Source organism: Amblyomma mixtum, chromosome 3 (assembly GCF_055824585.1).
Source record: "Amblyomma mixtum isolate Tamu chromosome 3, ASM5582458v1, whole genome shotgun sequence".
Lineage (NCBI taxonomy): Eukaryota > Metazoa > Arthropoda > Arachnida > Ixodida > Ixodidae > Amblyomma > Amblyomma mixtum.
This window is the reverse complement of record NC_143014.1, coordinates 89,443,189-89,463,933: the sequence shown is the minus strand read 5'-3', so window position 1 is coordinate 89,463,933 and position 20,745 is coordinate 89,443,189. Positions and strand designations below refer to the sequence as shown.

The 20,745-nt window shown below is 43.3% G+C and overlaps 1 protein-coding gene across 4 annotated transcripts in view; it reads right to left on the bottom strand.

Moving 5' to 3' along the window:
- The window catches only part of Prp4k (Pre-mRNA processing factor 4 kinase), a 119,613-nt gene that overhangs the window by 9,123 nt on the left and 89,745 nt on the right, over positions 1–20,745 (bottom strand). The window contains exons 18-20 of one of the 4 annotated variants that reach the window (XR_016290466.1): positions 13,512–13,576; positions 12,128–12,212; positions 5,833–9,805 (exon numbers count right to left, since the gene is read on the bottom strand). The exons of 1 other annotated variant lie outside the window; for it this stretch is intronic. The gene's annotated coding sequence lies outside the window, so the exon portion shown is untranslated. 2 more of the 4 variants (XR_016290467.1, XR_016290469.1) reach the window with 2 other exon arrangements.

The following is a 20,745-nucleotide window of genomic DNA, read 5'->3' as shown; positions in this document are numbered from 1 at the left end:
TCCCATCACGCTTCTGTGCTTTGCGGCGTGTGCTACAACGACCATCAACGTGCCTGAAACAATGGCACGTGCGTATGACTGAAAAAAAAAGTGTGGAGCCGACTGGACGTTGCTCATACAATGCGGAGCGCAAGTAAGTTCTGAGAAACCGGAAGCTTCAAAACGTGGCAGTGGTCATTAGGTGCGCGAAAAATACCGAAACTTGCGTTTAGAAATAAGCACCGAAAAAAGTCCGCCGAATTTTTTAAAAATAAAAGCCAAAAAGTCCCACACCTAGCTACACAGGAGTAAACTGACGCGTTAGATGGTACTGCATGGTTGCGACACAGCGCAAAGGACGAGGACATAGGGGCAGGGGATCACGGAGTCAAAGACCCGTCATAAGGGTGCAGTAGAGGCCGCCTCCTGAACAGCAGCAATGGAGGGTAGAACAAGAAAAAGCAAGGAGAAATTGTCAAAAAGACGGAAAAATTTGTACATAATAGGAGACGAGGGTATGCCATCCGAGATAACTCTTACAAAACTCGAACCAAAACAGTCAAAGAAGCAAAGGACGTCGTTAAACGGAGCTAAGGGCAGTAGAAGAGGTTTGAAGGAACTTTCGAACAGAGGGATATTGCGGTCAGGAGAAAGAGCGCCGGTTTATCGCTGCGAGGGATTCGAGATAGGGGGGGGGGGGGGGGGGGGCTTCGAGGCAGCCTTGTTTCGCGCACCCTGGAATAAATGGCGCGGTCAGCATCAAGATACTTGCCAAAAGTGCTCCGACACCCCCGGGGAGTGTCTCGAGAACCCACCCCTTGCACCTTCTCCTTCTGCAAAGCCATCGTATGTCGTCATTGGCAGCAAATAAAAGTTACCCAATCTCCACGGGCGCTGGCGTTGCTCGGCGAGTTGACCTTCGTTCTCAGCCTTTCTGTCAACACCAGCGACCACCGAAGCTCATACGAGATGATCAGGAAGAGATGTATACCGCACTCGGTAATATGATTGGTGATCCAAGCATGAGCCGAGAGGACGCTTTCGACTCGCCATCGCGGTCTGGTCACATATTAACGCAGTGATGAACTTCTCGGAACATGGGCCGTACAAATAGTCACGTCACAGGGCAATAACTATACAAGAAAAAACCTAGATAACACTGTAGGCAGTTTTCGCTGAGATGTTTACTCAGACAACACGCGTCCTCGGATAAGAAAAAGGCCATAAGGCGGACGCGGTGGGACCCCTTGTAATCCCGTTCCGCCCTTTTCTGCGGGGACCCTCGTACTCGTATGCTTCACCAGGCTGGCAAAAAAAGCTTCACAGCACAATGCCTTATAATGCTTCCCGCAATACACGAATACGAAAGACTGAGCCACACACGGGCTAAGGTGCAGTGAAGTAGTACAAAGCGCAAAACAAAAATTGTGCACTTCGACTACCAGAAGTAATGCAGCTCATCTTCCAAGCATTTGACAACAGACGCTTTTAATGCTTTTCATAAAAAACAAGCCTCTTCTCAATTTTCTGACTTCACAGTATTCCACAATTCGTCGCGACGTCGTTACTTCTTAAATTTAATCGCCTCTGCTACATTTTTTTGGTTGCTAAATGATTTCGAGAAAAAAAAATCTCTCGGTGGTCACGTGCGATTTTGTACTCGGTACGGTTTAAAAACTTGAAATAAAGCGCTGACATTTGTTAATTAAGGTGTGTTCTGAAACAAGATATTACTTACTAATGCCGCGTACATGCCGACAGCTTTACTGAAGTTTGCAGCTTCACTTCCTCGATGGTTGCGAAGCAAGAAATCAGTAAACAAAGGCAGAAATGGGAATGACTCACAAGGGGATTTTTTGGACCACAACGGTGGCCTAGTGGTATGAGCATCCACCTCGCATGCGGGAGGCACGGGGTTCTGCGGGGGTCCCCAGTTCCGCGGGGCACCCACCGGCGATACAATGGGTGCAAGCGTTCCCCTGGTTCGTTAGGCTGAAATGCTTGAGATATGGGCCTTTGACTCCCCCTTGACTACACGAAAACACCTTGTGCCATGGTGCTCTTTGGCCGTAGGTGCCCATGCGCCATAAAAATTCGTCATCATCATATACAAGGGGATTTCAGTAATTTCCAGGCCTAGGTATGATGCACGTGACTGACGATGTTGCAACGCTGCATGCATGTTACGTGCATCTCCTCTCTCTCATTTGATCTTGTGTTGCACGATGTTGAATGTCGAGGCGACAGCAGGTGACGTAAGGGTCAGGATCACGCATAATGCCGTGGGTGCTTAGCACCGGAGGGGTACAGGTTCCCTTCACTCTCGATGGACTGGAGCACCGGCGATGCAAAACGAGCCACATTACCCATTAGCGCCCAGCGTACTTTTAAAAGTACAGTTAATTTTTTTTTTATGATTTCAACACCGAAGATTGCATTTTTACTTTCAAGTAGGTCATGGGTTTGTCGCCAGAGGATCGGACGACGCCCCCTAACTAAGTCGGCGTGTTTCCTCTCCCCGGTATGTCATCTTTCCACTGTGAAACGTCAGGATGTTTGTTTCCCGCGAACTGCACCGGTAGTCGCTGGCTTATAATTTTCTCGCGGCAGCGTTTGTGCACATATTATGCTAGTTTCAAGGATAGAGCAGCGCGAAAGACAAAAGTAAACAATGGTTGCATTGAATGTCCTTCACCTTTGGCCCTTTTTGCGCTATGATGAATTATATGCTGCTGTACTTTCTATAGTACGCTGGGTCTTCCTATGTGCACAACGACACCTATCTATTCTAGGTCATAGATCATGTGGCTCCTTGCAATTTTTCAGAAAAAACACTTTGTCTCCTCACCCAGGCCTCAAAGACAGCTGTATTGACGCCAGCTATCCTGAATATGACGACTGCGTGATTTTAAGTGGTTATAATACCATTTTGGTTTGAAGAACTGGATGTTCTGCAGAGCACACGGTTACTGTTATGCATTTCACACTTACTCTGGAAAGTCCTTGAGTTCAGAAAAGAAACTTTTGGAAGTGCTTATTGTTGTATCGTTGCCTGAAGTCATTTCAACGCTTAGTGACCATTTATATTTTTTGGCAATTTTTTACCAGTCAAGATATTCTTGTAACGCTCTGCTGGGAGGAATTTCGGGCTACAGGTACCGTTCGCCAGAACTGGTTTAGGAACTATCCACTCGGCCCAAAAAAAGCAAGCAGCCAGGAAAAATTGGTTCTTGCTTCAATATTGTAGGTTACGGGCTTTTATTGACGTCAAAGGACGACAGTGTAGTCACTATGGCCTGCAACTATAACAGCATTGAGCCTACATGTTTTGTAAAGTGATGGTTGCCAAGAGCGCATGAAAAACGGGAAATTTTCAAGCCAAAAGAACTTTCCTTTTACTGTTAACGGTGGTATGACAGGTGTCGATCTTTCGGATCAAGACGTCAACTGCTTCTACATCGGCATCAGGCCAAAAAGTGGGTGGTTGTATACACGAAAGCTCAACTTTGTAATTGTGAATGCCTGAACAATCTACCGAACTGCTAGAGACGAGCCCACTGACTATTTTTACTTTGGTAGAAACGTCACTTGTCATTACCTACGCCTTGATATGCAGAAACAAGCGGTTCGCAGTCACTCTGGCTCTATAGTGTCTGATGCTTCTCTAAAATTAAGAAAGCTTGCTGCGCAAAATAGAATAACTGCGGTGCCAGTATAGGGAGAAAAGATTCAGGAAGGCCTGCAAGAAGTGTTACATTACCCTGCGCAAAAGTCACGGATGCGTTAACAGAATTCACGCCACCATATAGGAGTGGAGCGAAGTAGTCACATGTAACTTCGGAACGAATGAACCAATCGTGACGATATTTCAGTAATCTGTTTTTCTTTTAAGGGAGCATTATGTGCTAAAAGTGAAGAAAATCCCTCCGTTAGATTTTTCTTGGTCCCTAATGGGTCGTGGCGGCCCGTATATTTTTTACGCGGGTGTTCCCATCGACTGAAGAGGGTTTCATTTTGTTTTCGTCGCCTGATCTGCGGATGTAGCGCATGTGCTGTGCGGTTCAATCGGTCCTGGTAAATGTGAGTAGTTTACCGAATTGATCATCCATTATAAAGATGCGAAACGACGAGAGGAATGATGGGTTTTGTAGCACGTGCTCTGTATCCACACGACATCCGAGAGTTAATTCCTGTACTTCCTGAAGAGCCATCTTTACTGTGAATGCTTCTTCTGCGCTCTGAAGGAGGCGCGCGAAACTCCAGTGGCGGGCAAGACATCCAGCGCTCGCGCGAACAAATAGCGACTGCATGCCGCTGTTAGAGACATACATTCCATGTCGACCAACGGCCAGTACGGGAGCACGTCCAGGTTCGGATGTTCAAAGCACAAGCTCTGGTCGCAAACATTTTGCATTTCGAGCGCTTTTTCTTTTTATTTTTTTACAGAGACCAAGAAAACCTTTCGCAAGAAGACTGCCGAAACAAAAATTGCGCCATTTGTGATTTCTCTTCACGCTCGACAAGTTTCTAGGCGATTTTACCCACGTAATTTCCGATTAAAAATAAATTAACTACAAAAGGTGATTCCATTCGAATGTATTAAATAAGCCCTTTTTTGGCTAGACGACCGATGTTTCAGTTTCATTTGCGCAGCCTGTACCATATTTTTAAGCTGGCAGATGCGTCAGCTGGCAGATGCCACCTTCGATTTGGCCTCAGGATTCCTTTCATACATGTGCTAATAAATACGCCTGAGCACTCATTTTTAACCCAACCACATCTTCATTTTTTTTTCTACAGTGAGTGCAAAAGCTTGAACACCAAAGCGTGCCACACCTGTACCTAGTACACATAAGCAGGACAATGGGAAACCTGCTGGCACAGTTCTTGCCATGAAGTCTGTGCCTTGTCCATAAAAGCTATAGACTAATTTAAAATGGCACTGTGATAGGCTGTGCTCCAAATACAAACCACACCTCAGCACCACTTGATGCCGTCTCACTTTCAGCAATCAAAGCTGTTATGCTCTGCCAAAATAAGGTAAAAATAAGGCAATAATCATTCAAACTGTTGATTCAGTGCAGAAAAGTTCACTACCAAGACAGAGGCTTTCTGCAGCGCTGTTCTTGATTATGTCATACAAGCAGCTGTTTTGTGTTCACACTGAAAGACTCTACAACTGCTGCCCTTAATTCGAAGAACATAGCACTTTCACAGCAAAAGTAGTATCAGGGATGTTTCCCATAAGAGTTATCCATTGCCAGAATAGTATGCAAGAACAAAAAACAAAAAATATTGCTCCTTTACTGCCACTGTATTGCCACATAATCTGAGTGACTCTTGGCCATGTCGGTAACAGCTAGACCCAACCCAATTCCCTGTGAGAGGGCCCATCCCTTGGCCTACATGAATCACAAGCACAAATGGCATTTTCACAGGCCAGCAGGAGACCATGGCATTGCTCAAGTCTCTGAGGTAAGAATTTGATCACATGATCGCGGAGCAAGTTTTCTGTTATAATAGACATCTGCTACTGCTCCCACCACTACAACTAAACAGAGGTGGCTAAAGGGGGGAGGTCGTACAGCTATTGCCGTTATTCTGCACAAGGGAAAGGTGAAAAGGTTGGCAGTGCTTAACTTCTCATAGATTCTTGAAATACCCCACATTCCAAGGTGGTAATTTCATGCAGTTGGCATGAAAACTGCAAAAAGTTCTTAGTGTATCACTGCAAGGAATCCTCAAGTGTACAAAGATTAACAGCTCATGTTGAATGAGGAGACTTGCATAATGAAGCCATTTATTGTGCAAATGAAGGCCACGAAGGAAGAATGGCACAGTGGCAATAGCAGGTGAGAGGTAGAACCAAGCAGCTTCCATGCTTTTGTATTTGTCATGAAGATTGAGGATGTTGGTAAAGCACTTTATGTAGCTGGCAGTGACCACACAAATAGGCAGTGACCACACAAATAAGCAGTGAAAAATGAGCCCTCCACTGCAACACATTACAGCTGAATAGCTGAGTGAATGCCAGCAGGGCACTGTTGATCCGGAGGCCATTTGCTGCTTCAGCCTGGCCACGTTCGTACAGGTGCTGGTTGCACCAGTGCACCACACAGCAACAGAAGACCGTGCCATGTCTCGTAGCCTTCAGCACTCATGACCCAGGTGCTGAGCATGTGCTTGTCTCTGGTAGCAATTTCAACAGCAGTCTAGGACACTGCCCAAACTATAAGCAGTACCGTTCGAGACAGTCATCAGATTGCCTTAAAACTGTCTTAAAGACAGTTTTAAGACAACAACTGTCTTAAAGGTGCTTAGAGAGTAGCTGAATGAAATAATGAAATTAAATGCGGTTACATATTCACATTAGCTGGCAAACTTTGTTTAATCCACGTGCCCATATTTTAAACACAAAGTAGTTTACAGCCATTTCTCGCAGGAGGCTACATTACATGAAAATGACGGAGAAAAATTCAGCAGTTTCACATGATGCTCATAAAAAGAATGAGAGAGAAACTAACATGATGCAAGGAGATTGACTGCAATGCGCAGCACACTGCTTTGGCCTCTGCAGAAGCAAGAGTTGAGACACAAAAGAAAAAGGGAAGCATCAGACGACCATCGTAAAAATTATTTCTCGACAGTGCCTTCAAGGAGCACCTTGCTGCATGCAATTTCATAGGTTCCCCAAAATGTGTTCCTTCAACGGCTTCACTGAGGGTGCACACCAAATTACCCTCACGCTCCCTTACTTTACACAAAGCACAATCGCAATGACTGCATTTTGCTATATATTTCGATAATGCATTACAACTGAATCCTGTATCCTGTCCAGATAGATAGGCAAATGAATAGTCCTAAGAGGCCTCCCCTTTATGCACTGCAGCAGCCGTCACATTTGCTGCCAGGTCTCCACTTATAAATGATCTTAACATTGCTGCCAGTCTTCAGTCAAAAAACGTTCTCACCATTGGGGGCACAAGGCTCCAGCTGCAACTGAGTTCACATTGCTTATTCCCCTTTCTTTAAGAGCACTGTCACACGCAATTAGAGGGCCACCAGAAGCAAGAGAGCTTCCAGGCAGCCATGAACTCATACATGAACTCGAACTCATACTCATCACTTAGTCAATACCCCCTTCACCCCCCAGTATGTTATAGGCATATAACATTTTCGTTAGGACTAAGCTCGAGAATGCCTCTATCATTTGGGACCTAAACACAAAAAAAAGGGCCAAACTCTCTTTAAATAACTGAAAGGAAAGCAGTCAGGTTTATATTCCGCATATACAGCAGATCTGATTCTGCTACAAAGCTTACAGTTGAAAATAAAATTCTGCTTCTTTCAGTCCACCACAAAATACCGTATTTTCTCAAGTAATTAACACACTTTTTTTGTCTAAATTAAGGCTTCAAAAAGGGGGTGCACAAATTACTGTGAAAATTTTCTGAACACATCCCAAAAATGCTGCAAAGGTCATAACGCGCAATATATACTGTATATAACGGCCTATACATAGAACCTCCATCTCCCACCCCTCGCTGGCCAAAAAAGAAAAGAGTTGATTTCAAATGTAAAACACATATCCCCTCCCGGCCCGCCTCAAGTTATGTTCCCTGCGGGATGGCATGACGGCACATGCGTAGCTCAAAGCAATAAACACGCAACCATACAATTGCAAAGCCAGCAGTGGGAGGCAAAGAAGATAACAGGCGATAAAATGGCACCCTTGTGTACAGTCTGGCCGACTAGTGGCAAACTGAACAGCAAACTGTTCAGTAGTTTCGGATTCAGGTGCATGCACAACTGTTCGTCCAGGAAAGCGACCGCCAGCACAAGCCAGCCGGGTAAACGGCTCACAATTTGTGCCCTCGCCAGTTGCACACGGCAACGCGGCTGCACCTATCTTCCTAAGGCTGTCCTGCGCAGCCGCATACATGCTGGTAGTTTGGTGCAGCAGAAAGCGCAAAATAAGTTCTTTTTCCCCAAAATCCGGGTAAAAAGTTGGGGTGCGCAAATTACGCAAGTAAATACAGTAAAGCCAATTTTGTTCCTTCGCAAAATTCTCTCACAAGAAGAATATATTCCATTACCTAATTTTATTCAGCCTTCAACTGCCAGATGAATACGACGCACTAGGGAACACAAGCTGCAGCCAATCTTCACCCGAACAAATTCGTTCAAGTACAGTTCCTTGCCCACAACCATCTCCAATTGGAATTTACTTTCCAGAATCACTTTTTCGAACTGGCAAATTCGTTCAGGCAATGGAAGAACATTTGATCGGTTAGGTTGTTAAATGTCGTCATATCATTATTTTATTGTTTGCTTGTTTGTTTTCGGTGATTTATGCGGTGTGTTGAATTTTTATTCACACACCTAAGTCAAGGGGTGATTGTTGTGTTCTATGGCCCTCCTGCTTGGGCCACATCGACCTGCAGCATTTTGGAACAAATCAATTGCTCGTCTGCTTTACAAGACCACAGTAAATGTCTTTTCCTAGTCCCTTTAAGCACTTTCTTGCACAAACAAGTTGTCTGTTTCTTCTCCACTTAAATTACATTCAATACATCAATGACAAGATTGGAAAGGACACCAGCACAGACAACCACCTACGACACTTAAGCTCTCCTCATGGTTCCTTCTTTGCACCAGCCAAACGCACACATGCCAGCATGACGATGCTGCTGTCATAAGGAAAGACAGCACTGAGCACTCATGAGGCACTGTGCACACTAAATTGAAATCAGCTGCAAACGTGCACGAACACAGAAAAAAAAAGTAAAATAATAGAAATTCAGCTGGCTAGGCAAACAAGCCAACACAGGAAACAACAGCACGACTGCCCTACCCTCAGGCATCATCATAGCCGCTGCGGTGGCTCAGTGGTTATGGTGCTCAGCTGCTGACCCAAACGCCATGGGTTCGATCCTGACTGTGGCGGTGGCGTTACAATGGAGGCAAAGTGCTAGAGGTCTGTGCACTGTGCAATGTCAGCACACGTTAAAGAACCCAAGGTGGTCGAAATTATCAGGAGGCTTCTACTACGGCGTTCTTCATAGCCTGAGTCGCTTTGGGGCATTAAACATCATAAACCAAACCAAGCTTCATCATGACCATGGAGCAGGTTTCATCAATCACTTCTACTGCTGACTGCATAAAAACTTCTAACAGTATTAAGATTCACCGACAGTTTCCTACTTTCAATGCTGTCCCATTTAGAAAGATCCTGTTGCCTTGGCATACAAACGAATCTCATGAATGAAAATAACTGCACAAGTGCTTGTGTTAAGGCACTACAAGGCTTTAAAAAAGAAAAAAAAAGAAAATATGCCTCCCACAGGACAGCCTTTCATGAGAATGGATACCACTAATAGTAATAAAAGCCTTTACATTTTAAAAACAAATGAACACCCCTGCTCTGCAACAGACAAAAGAATCTGAAAGATGAGAAAGAAGAAAATGACCTTTGAACAGCATCTCCACATAATTATTAGGTAAGAAAAGTTTGCTTTCTTATACTGCAATTATCAAACCAATGCTGCAGCAGTCAGCAATGCCTCTCTGCAAAGGTTCGTGTCTTTGCATCTTTGCATTATTGCACCACTTACTACAAGAACATCAATATATTTACTTAAAAGGCTAAATAACAGGAAAACTAAAAGATAAGCATGCTTGCACCCAAGGAAAACATAATATATATATAAAGTAAAATAAAATACTACTATAAAACTTCTTTTGAGATTTAAGAAATATTTTTATGCTACCAACCATTTCAAATACTATTACCCTTTGACTCGAGCCACTCAAGTAAGCCGCCTGCCTATAATGAAAAACAGAGAAAAGTGTTATTGACTGGCAATGCTCAGCACCAAATGCAAATCACACAGAATCAGACAACTTTCTGTAAATTCTGGTTGCAGTGTTTGATATGGCTCTGTAAGCCATTTAAGACATTACAGGTGCATCTGCATACCGAAGATATTAAAATGCAAAGGGTACACCTGTGTGGTATAGGTGTATATTCCATGCATCCTGGACATCAACCAGGCACATGCAGATTTATGTTTAACTGATCTCCCTTTGCTATTTGCTCCTGTCAAGTATATTCCTGCCTTACAGCCAGGTTACACAGTGTGTACCAGAAGCTATAAGCTCCATTTTTTGGGGTTCGATGAACCCAAAAAGAACACACGCATGACCACTTAAAGAAGTGCTTCTCATACCTACATATCATATGCTGCCTGCCACAGTATGTTCACGATGTGCTGGGCAAGGAATGGCAATCCCCTTTCCTTAGGAGGTTAAACCAAACCTTGTGTATGTTCTCTCTCTCCCACTCTCTCAGCATCAGTAAAGTGTTTTAATGAAAGCATTACACAAAGGTGTGTCTCCAAAGAAAGCCCAGCACTTATTCCATCCTCTCATATCTTCAAAAGGTCTGAACCACTTAAAGTCTATTGCTATTACAATTTTAAACTGATCAGTGGTACATATGACACCCTTTGGATTACTCTTCACCAAGCTTGCTTTGCTAAAAAACAAGATTGCTTACAGAAGCTCTCTTCCCTAACGTCACACCTGCAAAGTTGCTCAGAGTCCATGCTTAATAACAGTACTGAAAGCCTCAGACACACAGTACCTGATATATGAACAGCTCTACATTTTCAAGGCTGAGCCAACTACCAGCTGACATTTACATAAGATAATGGCAACATTAAAAACTGCTAGAGTATAAATGTTAATTTGGTTCTTCTATCCAAAACACTTTCATAAATTACCACTGAAGTTCAACATGCCATGTATACTCATGTAGGGGCTGCGTTTACCCCCCCCCCCCCCCCCCCCTTCCTCATCTAAATAACTGCATTTCACATGCATCATTTTGCCCGCATGGTACACACTCGGTACAACAAAAGTCATAACTGCTCAGAAGTCATAACTTCAAGCACCCATGCTAAAGCGCATTCCCCTGCAACGACACACTGCTCACCCGGCTCGGGTGCCGGCAGACTGGTAGCGCACCACTCACTCGGTGTCACTAGACCTAGTGTGGTCTGCATTAAAGCCACAATAGAAGGTACTCTGAAATTAGCTACCGCTTAACATACAAGGTTCAATCTTATTACCAGTTTGCAATCATGCTACAGAAATCTCATACTGAAACGAAGGTATGGTTGATTTTCGCTGTGCCTTCAAGTGAAGCCTGCGAAAAAGCAAGCCAGGCGAAAGTGGCCTCAGAAATGCACGAAGCGCCATACCACACCATCAGCCAAACCATCACTCCGGTCAGTCGAGTGCCCCTATTCGAAATAATTGGGGTGATGTGACATCTGCCAATAAAATTAAGTTATCTGCCCCTGTTTTATTCCAGGTGGTTTTCGCCTGCTGAACTCGTATATAAATGTGCATGTGACCCCCCCCCCCCCCCCTTCCGACTTCTAATGCATTACTACAATGAAAAGTTCCCCGGGCCCGCACTAATTTATTGTAATGTGCCTGCCACTGCATAAACGATAGATGCATAAATGGGGGTACACTAAAGTCACAAAATTTTAACAGAGAAATTCCAGCTCCATAAAGGCCGCATTACATCAAAATTGGAAAAAAAAAAAACTGCAGCCCTTACATGCGTATATAGAGTATACACTGCACTCTTAGTTCTTCAACCACACGTGCACAAAAAATGCAATGCAGCCTGTCTTGTGACCTCCTCTGAGGAAATAGGAATGAATGTTAAGAAAGAACCTTTCATGAAGAAACAAATGAAGCATGAAAGCTAAGCCAGAGAATGGCTAAGAAAATTTACAACGCATGTACCTGCAAAGATGGAACATATTCTACAATAATTGGAGAAATGACCTTGCCCTGTTTTGCTATACAGAGGCTCCTCTATGTATCAGTCAAAATAGTTCACTTTTGCCTTATCGTGTACCACAACAGGTGAAGCTTTGGTTTTTTTTTTGCAGGTGGCACTGTACTTGCACTAAAATATGCATAAGCAAGGCCACAAAGAAGAGAAACAGCAGCTCCTAATAACACACAAACTTGATGCCATCTTAGGTGTCATTCTGTTTCTCGAGTATTACTGACAAGCACGAATATGAGTTCCCCATGCAGACCAAAGTTGCACTACATCATCTACCTGTGACGCCGAGAGGCCTTCCGAAATTTCTTCGGCAACAGCCCAGATTCAACCTGGCTTTTGGACTCATGGCAGTTAGAGTGAACTGAACAAAAAAAAGAATACAAGAAAAGATTCATGCATCAAGATGCTTCAACTTCAGGAGTCTATGCTTGTCTCTGGCACACAATTCCATTTTTGGAAGTATTTTCAAGATGTTAAGAATGTCGATGCAGGAAACAACAGGATGAACTTCGAGGAACACTAAAATTAACATTGAATACGGCTGTAGCTTACACAGCAAGCTGCCTAGGGTATTGTAAGACCATTCTACAAAGCACCAGCACTCATTTATTTATAAAATGCAGGAGTAAAGTACACCCCTAATGACAACATAAGCACTCCTGTTAACTATTTGCGTGACATGATATACGTCACCTCAATTTCGTCTTCTCGGCTGAGCATGCTATCTTAATCAGTAGCCCATGTTCCTAGCTAAGCCAATATGACCAATTTAAAGCAAATGAATGGCTTTATCACTATAAAACTACCTAAAACACATCCATTGGGGACTTTAAGTGTCACCAATTAGGCTGTGTGTGCCCAAAGTACAAGTTCCCACTTTGAAAATGCTTTTTTCGGAAAAAAAAAACACAAGAAACCCAGTGCATGTAGTCTATGACATGAACTCCAGTTTTTTGGAGCAAAATGATGACATAAGAAATTGTCTTTATAGTGTCTGACAGCCAACCACGACAAAAGCCTCGAAAATGAGCAGAAAAAAATAATGACACAGAATTTGAAGTACCATGGCCAGATAACAAATAAGTCGTTCTGAAACCACATTTAGTAGATCTGCTCAAACAAGCTGTGTAATATCTCCCAACCCTGTTTAATCATTCATTTAGAAAAATCATTGTGCCAAGGACAAGCAGAGACAAGATTTTAGGATGAAGAATATGCATACTAGAACTGGCGCTCATCACCACACAGAGCAACAGTTGAGAGTCATGCAGAAAACTACACCACAACATTTATGTAAACTGAAGGCAACTAGGCAGCATTATTAGGTCATACGTGGAGATATAGCAAGGCCAAACCTCAGAAGAAGACAGTGAATCTCAAGAACTGCAACGAGAAAACCAAACTAGGTCTAAATGCCAAGAAGTGCTCCACAATCTCCTTGGGCACTAAGCCACAAATTACGAACTCTTAAGAATGTTCAAGCCTAACCCTCAACTCTCTGTACACAGAGTTTAACACTAGGAAATTTTGTCGAAGTTTCGCAGACTTATTTTTAGACTTTCAATTTCCACTGTTCACGAAACTGCTGCAGTCATGCACAAATGGCACTACAGATACAAAAGGCACAGGCTGGATACAACAAAAACAAGAAAAGAATTACCACATATAGTACAATCTGTAACCAATCATGCCAGGTGAATCCTGTCCTTGTACCTTGGGCTTCACCTATATACAAACAGCAGAAACACATAAATGCTAGTGACCATAACACATCGACCACAGCCGAATTTAGTATGAACTCCCGCAGTATGAGAGCAGTATGAGACATAAGAGCAGAAGCCACTTTCTTAACAAAAATACTTCTGATGATCAATAAAGAGAACTCACACAAACTTTCCACCATTAATAGTAGCATCAAAACATGCATTCTAGCCCGAAAGCTCTTCAGCTACACGACACACCTGCTGTTTCGTACCTTAAGCATGAGCACTCAACTCTGGAAAACCAATAACTGTGCATGCAGTGCTTGAGTGAGCAATGCTAGGCACAAAGCCAAGGAATGTAATCAGAGATGCACTTCTCATAATTTGCATAGATGTCCTGATTTTGCTGATGCACAAGCATCAGCCACTGGCTACCCGGGTCAACGGAACAATCTAAACACATCTGGCCAATGCTTGTTCCCCACAGGTGTCATACCATACGTTTAACTACGAGGCTTCAGAGGTTAGTAATGAGCTGTACTGATGGGCATTTGTTATCAGATATGAGGATACAGGAAAAAGGGTACAGACTCAATACTATTGAGGTGAGACCTATTTTTCGTCCCAAACTAAAAATACCTTCAACGAAGTTGTACTTCTAATAGGTAGGTACTACAGCATGACAATCTGAATTTACAATCACTCTGCTGTTTCAGCAAGCTGAATAGCTAAACAAAGTTTTAAGTACAACTACTGTGCCACTGCAAAACTAAGTGTGCACAAAAATTAGTAACTACAATTATTAAGATGACGTGCAAGCTAAGCAAATATTGCTCTAAGTAAATACAAACAAAAACAAACAAACCAAAAGCATCCGAAAAGCTAGCAGGGGAAAAGGAACTAAGATGGTACACAATCTGCCATGAGATCTTGGTTCACTTAAGCACACTTCGTAAAGGTGCAGTGAAGAAAAATCTAAACTCGTCTTTTTACCGCAGGAACTTAATCTACACATTCCAAGCATTCTTAAAAGCTTCGAAATATTGTCCTGTGCAGCCAATTTCCCTGATTAAAACAGATTAAACATCCCGGCTCCTGCCTTTTTTTGAACTCGCAGTTGAAGCTGGGAGGGGCCAACTAACGCGTGGAGTGCCTTTCAGGCAGTCGCGTGGCGGCTTCTCTTTCATTTTTATTTTTTTTTAGGTTTCCGTGAATAAATAGATCCAGTCAGGAACCACGTAGCTGAAAATTAGGCCCACAGAAATAAAAACATGTGGATTCTGTGCTTTCGTCGATCACTACGTATCACTCTGCCGCTGGCAGAGCAGCAAGCCACCACGGGACTGGCTGAAAGGTTGGTCGACCCCTACCGTCAGCGGCGATTTCAAAAAATTGGCGGGAGCTGGGACGTTTAATCCAATTGAATCAGGGAAATCAGCCGCACCGGAAAATAATTCGAAGTTTATAAGAATGAACATGTAGATCAAGTCCCCGCGGTAAAAATACGAATTCAGATTCCTCTTTAGTACACCTTCAAGATAAAAAAAAAAAGCTGTTTCAACATGAATGGATTTTTGAAGAGTACAAAGCAAAATTCAAAATAAGTATACAGCTCCACAAACTTGAATGTGCCTTAATTAACCAATGATTTCTTCATACCTGCGCTGTAACACTTGCATACTGGAAAAACCCACAGCACCGCTGAGTATTTATAACTTTCTGTTTAGTCGCCAGACTACATGCGCAGTATGGTGAAACAATTACCGCTGAGTATTTATAACTTTCTGTTTAGTCGCCAGACTACATGCGCAGTATGGTGAAACAATTATAACTGTGCGTTCATAGCTTTCAATTTTGTGATACAAAAGCGACACCGTTAGGTTTTCATTAAGCTAAACTGCAGCATGAAATAAACATTTAAACAAACAAAGCAGAAAATCTGATCTAATATACGTAAACATAGGCCCACTGTTTATCATTACAAAGAAAAAATTATACGTAAAAGCAACTTTACAAGTTTTAAAATCCTACTGCTACTTCCCTCACATTAGTTTTGCCAGCCTCCTCCCTTTGAATGAACAAGGCATACCAAACAGCTCTACCAAAACTCTACAACAGCTTCCTTGTACAAACTAAAGCTGCAAGATTAGCTTTGAAGCACATCTTGTGCAACAGCTCTTGGAAAACAGAACACCAAACATACAACCCGATTTGTCTAACCTATGACAAGGTTTGATAAATAAGAAAAATCTGGAAGAGGTCACTAGGAGGAATGCACAAGTGTGGGAGGCTCCTGATCAACGAAGGAAGTCATGTGAGGAAATCCCTTAGGGAAGTTTTGTACTGCATGTTGAGTGAAGTGCACATGGTAGCAATAAAAAACAGAGGAAGTGTCTGTCCACACACTGTCTGGACCAATTTGCTGCATAGAAAACATGAGACTACACCACACTTCGTACCACTAGCATTCATGATGCCAGCAGGTGTACACATACTGTTTCTCTGCAGCGAGTCCACTCCTCACTCATCTTATGGCGAGGTTATAACGGAAAAAGCATTAATATCGGGAATCATCAGACTTCCAATTTCATTCACAGCGTCTTTCTTCCTTTCATCTCTTCACCCCTCCCGCCACTGCACTGCAGCCGTAGAAAGCAGAGGCACGCAAGAATTTCCAAAAGTTCTTGCAACTCCCATGTAAACTTACTATTTCAACAGAAAAAATGTGAAACCCAGCACGGATGGAGAACCACTTCAGCAGATAAGCATGAAATACCTTAGCATTAGAACAGGTGACAAAGCCCCTTTCTAGGACCACACTGCTCCAACAGAAGTGCATACACATAAAACCATAGCTCCTTGCTGAACAGAAGTAATTAATTACTTTGCCTTGGTGTGATAAAAGGACACATTCAACAGGCGTTCAGTTCTGTTAAAGGAACACCAAGGACAAAATGAAGTTGGCATTCTGATGACAAAGATGCTAGTTGCACTGAAAAAAATTGCTCTTTTTAAACCAAAAAAAAAAGGTAAAAAATTGAATACAAGTGTCCCCACTGCAACTGTTTTTGCAAGCAAACTGTGGTGCACTGAGAGTTTTTTGTGTGTGGATCCTTGAGGCGAAGTTATATTGCCATTCACTTCCAAACGGTGATCAGAGAGTCCTTTTCGGCCTTGACATCCTTGACATCACAAGTTTGAATAAAGCGGCGGGAAAAAGACACTAATTTTAAAATCCATTCTTCTCGGCAAAAAATGAATCTTTCGCTGCCAGACAAACATCAATGCCACCAGAAAGAGCCATAGAATCGAGTTTTACCAACAGAAAAAAATTTGCTGGAGGTGTCTTTAATGTGCCTTTAAAGGAGTAGAGACACTGAAATTTTTGTAGTGTAATTTTGCTTTCGAATGATGCATAAGACAATAGTAAACATGATTCACCATGCGAGATTAGTCCACTCAGTACCCAACTTTTAACTGAATTCATTCTTCCATGCTGGTTCGGTTTTGGTTTTCACAGTTGAAGACAGTTGTAATGTCACAAAAGACAACTGCGATGTCACAAGTGAGCACCAGACAACGTGAGGCATACAAAAACTGCAATATACAGTGAAAGCTCGTTAATTCGACCCCCGTTAATTCGGAAAATCGGATAATTCGACGCGCGCGCGAGGTCCCTACAATTATACATAGGAGTCTATGGGGCGAAACTCTCGTTAATTCGAACAAATTTTGCCGTGCGTCGGTTAATTCGACTTCACTCCGCAGCCCGCCAAGCCGGTGTGCCGAGAGCAAAAAGAAAAAAAAAAACACTGCCATGAGCGGCGCTACTGTACGGCTGATAGGCCATCCGTATGGTCATATTATCATCCATCCGAGGAAGCGAGTTAGCGGCAGCCGAAGGGGCTGGCGTCTTTTTTTTTTTGCGCTTTGTTGTGTCGCAGCAGTCGCTACGATCGCGGTTATTTACGGCGCCTTTTTTGGTAAATGCGCGCTTTGTCAGCGTGTTTACTGCGCTGCTTGTTGTTGCTATTTTGTTGCGACTGAGAGAAGGGTGAAAGGAAATTGCAAGGGATTGCCTACTGGCTCAGCCGAGCCACCACCGCTGCCATGTGCAGATAGAGGAGAGTTAAAAGATCAGAGGAAAGATAACGAGAAAAGATAAGACCGGCGGTCCGCTGGCTGAAAAAAGATAAGCGGGGAGCTGCGCTCGCTTCACCTCCTCCCCACCTCCTCCCCGCGCTGCTTTCGGGTGGGTAGCCCGCAGGGCCTGCGCGCCTCGCCTTTGTGTCCTGTCAGCTGACCGAGGATGAAATAATATAAGTGACAGGCGCTGACAACGACGACGATTTATGATTGTGAGCAGTTGTCCCAAATGCCGAAGTGCACGGTGAAAGAAGCCGCAGAAGCCTTGTCTGTGCGGGAGGACTTCTGTGAACAAATCCCTGACGGCGCGTGTGCCGTGGAGCACCTGGCAGCTGTTAGAGCTATCGTAGTCGCTCAGATTCGCTCGAAAAAGCAGACGGTGATCACAGATTTCCTTGCCAAATAATGGTATACGTCCTGTTGCGGCAAACATTGTTTTTTGTTGTTCATTCGATAATTCGACATTCGGATAATTCGACAATTTTTCGCGGTCCCGTCAGTGTCGAATTAACGAGCTTTTACTGTAATAGCTATTTGTTCACTTGCTGCCACTGCCACTTCTGGAGCAGTTTAGCTTGAGTTTGAATGAATTAAAACGACAAAGCAGCAGTTATACTGAAGATTTTGTATGCCTCAGATATCTCACCCTCACTTGTGTCACTATAACCATCATCTGGCAACTGAAACCGAAACTGGAACTACAGAGGAAAAAAAATTCAATTTCAAATTATTCATTAAGTGCTATCTAATTCTGTGCGATGATCTATGTTTACTCATGTTGTACACATCATTCCAAAGCAAAAAAACACTCTGAAAAATGGACAGGTGATTACAATAGTCGGTAATGTGAAATCTGAGCGCAGCTCTTCACGTATCTTCACATCACCTGCCATGGCTGGCAGGTGGCATGTTATGCTGCTAGCCCCCCTCCGGGATCTCCCCTGTGGCAGCCAGCTTCTGGCTGTCCAATCCTCCACTCTTGCTGTGGCAGGTGGCGCTTCACTCTGCTACTACCTGCCAACACGTCACCTGTCACACGCCTACACAGGCACTTGACAGGTGGCGTGTTACACCAACTATGCCAATGACTACAATGCGGAACACAGGAACGGGTGCCTAAAAGCTGCACTTCAATTTGGAGTCTCCACTCCTTCAATGTACCGCTACTTGAACGCAGTTTGAGATCACCCCTTTCTTCAAAGCAGTGTTTCTTTTTGTGATGGCCTGTTTTGTGTAAGTCTAGCCACAAAAACTGTCTTGAAAAGTATCATGGCAGATTTGCCTATGTTCCGCATAAAAGTATGGTACCAGACTCCATGATCAATGAGTTAGACAGGCAGAGCAGAACGGTGGGGCTAAAAATTAACATGCAGAAAACCAAAGTAATGTTCAACAGTCTAGCAAGGGAACAGCAGTTCACTGTAGCGAGGTGCTGGAAGTAGTAAGAGAATATGTCTACTTAGGGCAGGTAGTGACCGCTGATCTGGATCATGAGAGGGAAATAACTAGAAGAATAAGAATGGGGTGGACCACATATGGCAGGTTCTCTCAGATCATGAATGGCAGTTTACTAATATCCCTCAAGAGAAAAGGATACAACAGCTGTATCTTACTGGTACTCACCTATGGGGCAGAAACGTGGAGGCTAACGAAGAGGATTCAGCTTAAGTTAAGGACAACACAGCAAGCTATGGAAAGAAAAATGATAGGTGTAACGTTAAGAGATCGGAAGCGGGCGGAGTGGGTGAGGGAACAAACGCGGGTTAATGAGATCCCAGTCAAAATCAAGAGGAAGAAATGGGCTTGGAGTGGATTCCAAGAGAACGCAAGCGTATTAGTGGGCGGCGGAAAGTTAAGTGGGCGGATGAGATTAAGAAGTTTGTGGGGATAAAGTGGCCACAACTGACAAAGGACAGGGTTAATTGGAGAGACATGGGAGAGGCCTTTGCCCTGCAGTGGGTGTAGTCAGGCTGATGATGATGACCAGACTCCCTCCTATGATCTTCAGATTCAGTTAACCTTTTACCAAAGCCGCCACACACGAGATTCTGCAAGGCCACATAAAAATTAGCGTTAAAACAAAAAATGAGACAAGCACAGATAAGGAGGTGCTTCCAAGGAAGCAATCATTAAGCGTCCCAAAAAATATTTTCAGAAGTCCCACACGAACCCCCGAGTCAGTCTTTCAGCCCTTCTTGTGACTGCTAATTCTTTTGTGCCATAGGAGGACATCTACACAAAATTTGCTCAAAATGCTCAGAATATTTATGCTCCCAAAAACACCACTAAAACTGACGCCGTGACCGAAGTGCAGAATATGCCTCATTATGTGTCACATGCAAGGCCATCCACAATTCACCTCTATTCTAGCCAGGGTAGAAAAATGCCTATACACACTGAACACATAAAAGAACCATGTGCTCCCATTATGAAAATGAAAGCTGCCAATAGAGATTTTAATTATATGCTGAACCATATTAGTAATAACAGGAATTGTTACATTAGCAGAAGTACTCTACAAAGAAAAGCATTTGAGTTGTTTTTTTTTTTCAGAATGGGCCAAATCCAGAAACCGTAGCAAAGGGACTATGCTGTAGTGGCTGTAATGGCAACCAAATCCATGCCTCTTTCTTTAGTAAATGCAATAAAAATGAAAGGAGCCACATAAAGTCTGCAAAACCTGTGTTAAGTTCATTTCAAATTAAAAATCGGCCACATCCTGCAAATGTAAAGATTAAAATAAGCCAAATCCACTCATGAGAGCCGTCTTGCACGTTTGAGTCTCGTAGCTCGAACTGTTTCAAGCGTGATTTCATTTCTTCATCTTCCCGCACCACTTTCTGATCTGACTGCAATGCATACAAAGAGATCAGCGAAAGATCTGAATGCAGAAAACGACAACAATAAAGTGATCCTTAGCCGCATTCCCAAAGGAGCAACAATGTGCCCCTGCTACATTTGATATTAAAACGTTTTGTCATTCCAGTTGCTACTGGCTTCTTAAAATCCTTATTACAGGAGAAATGGCAGATGCAGACAGAAAAT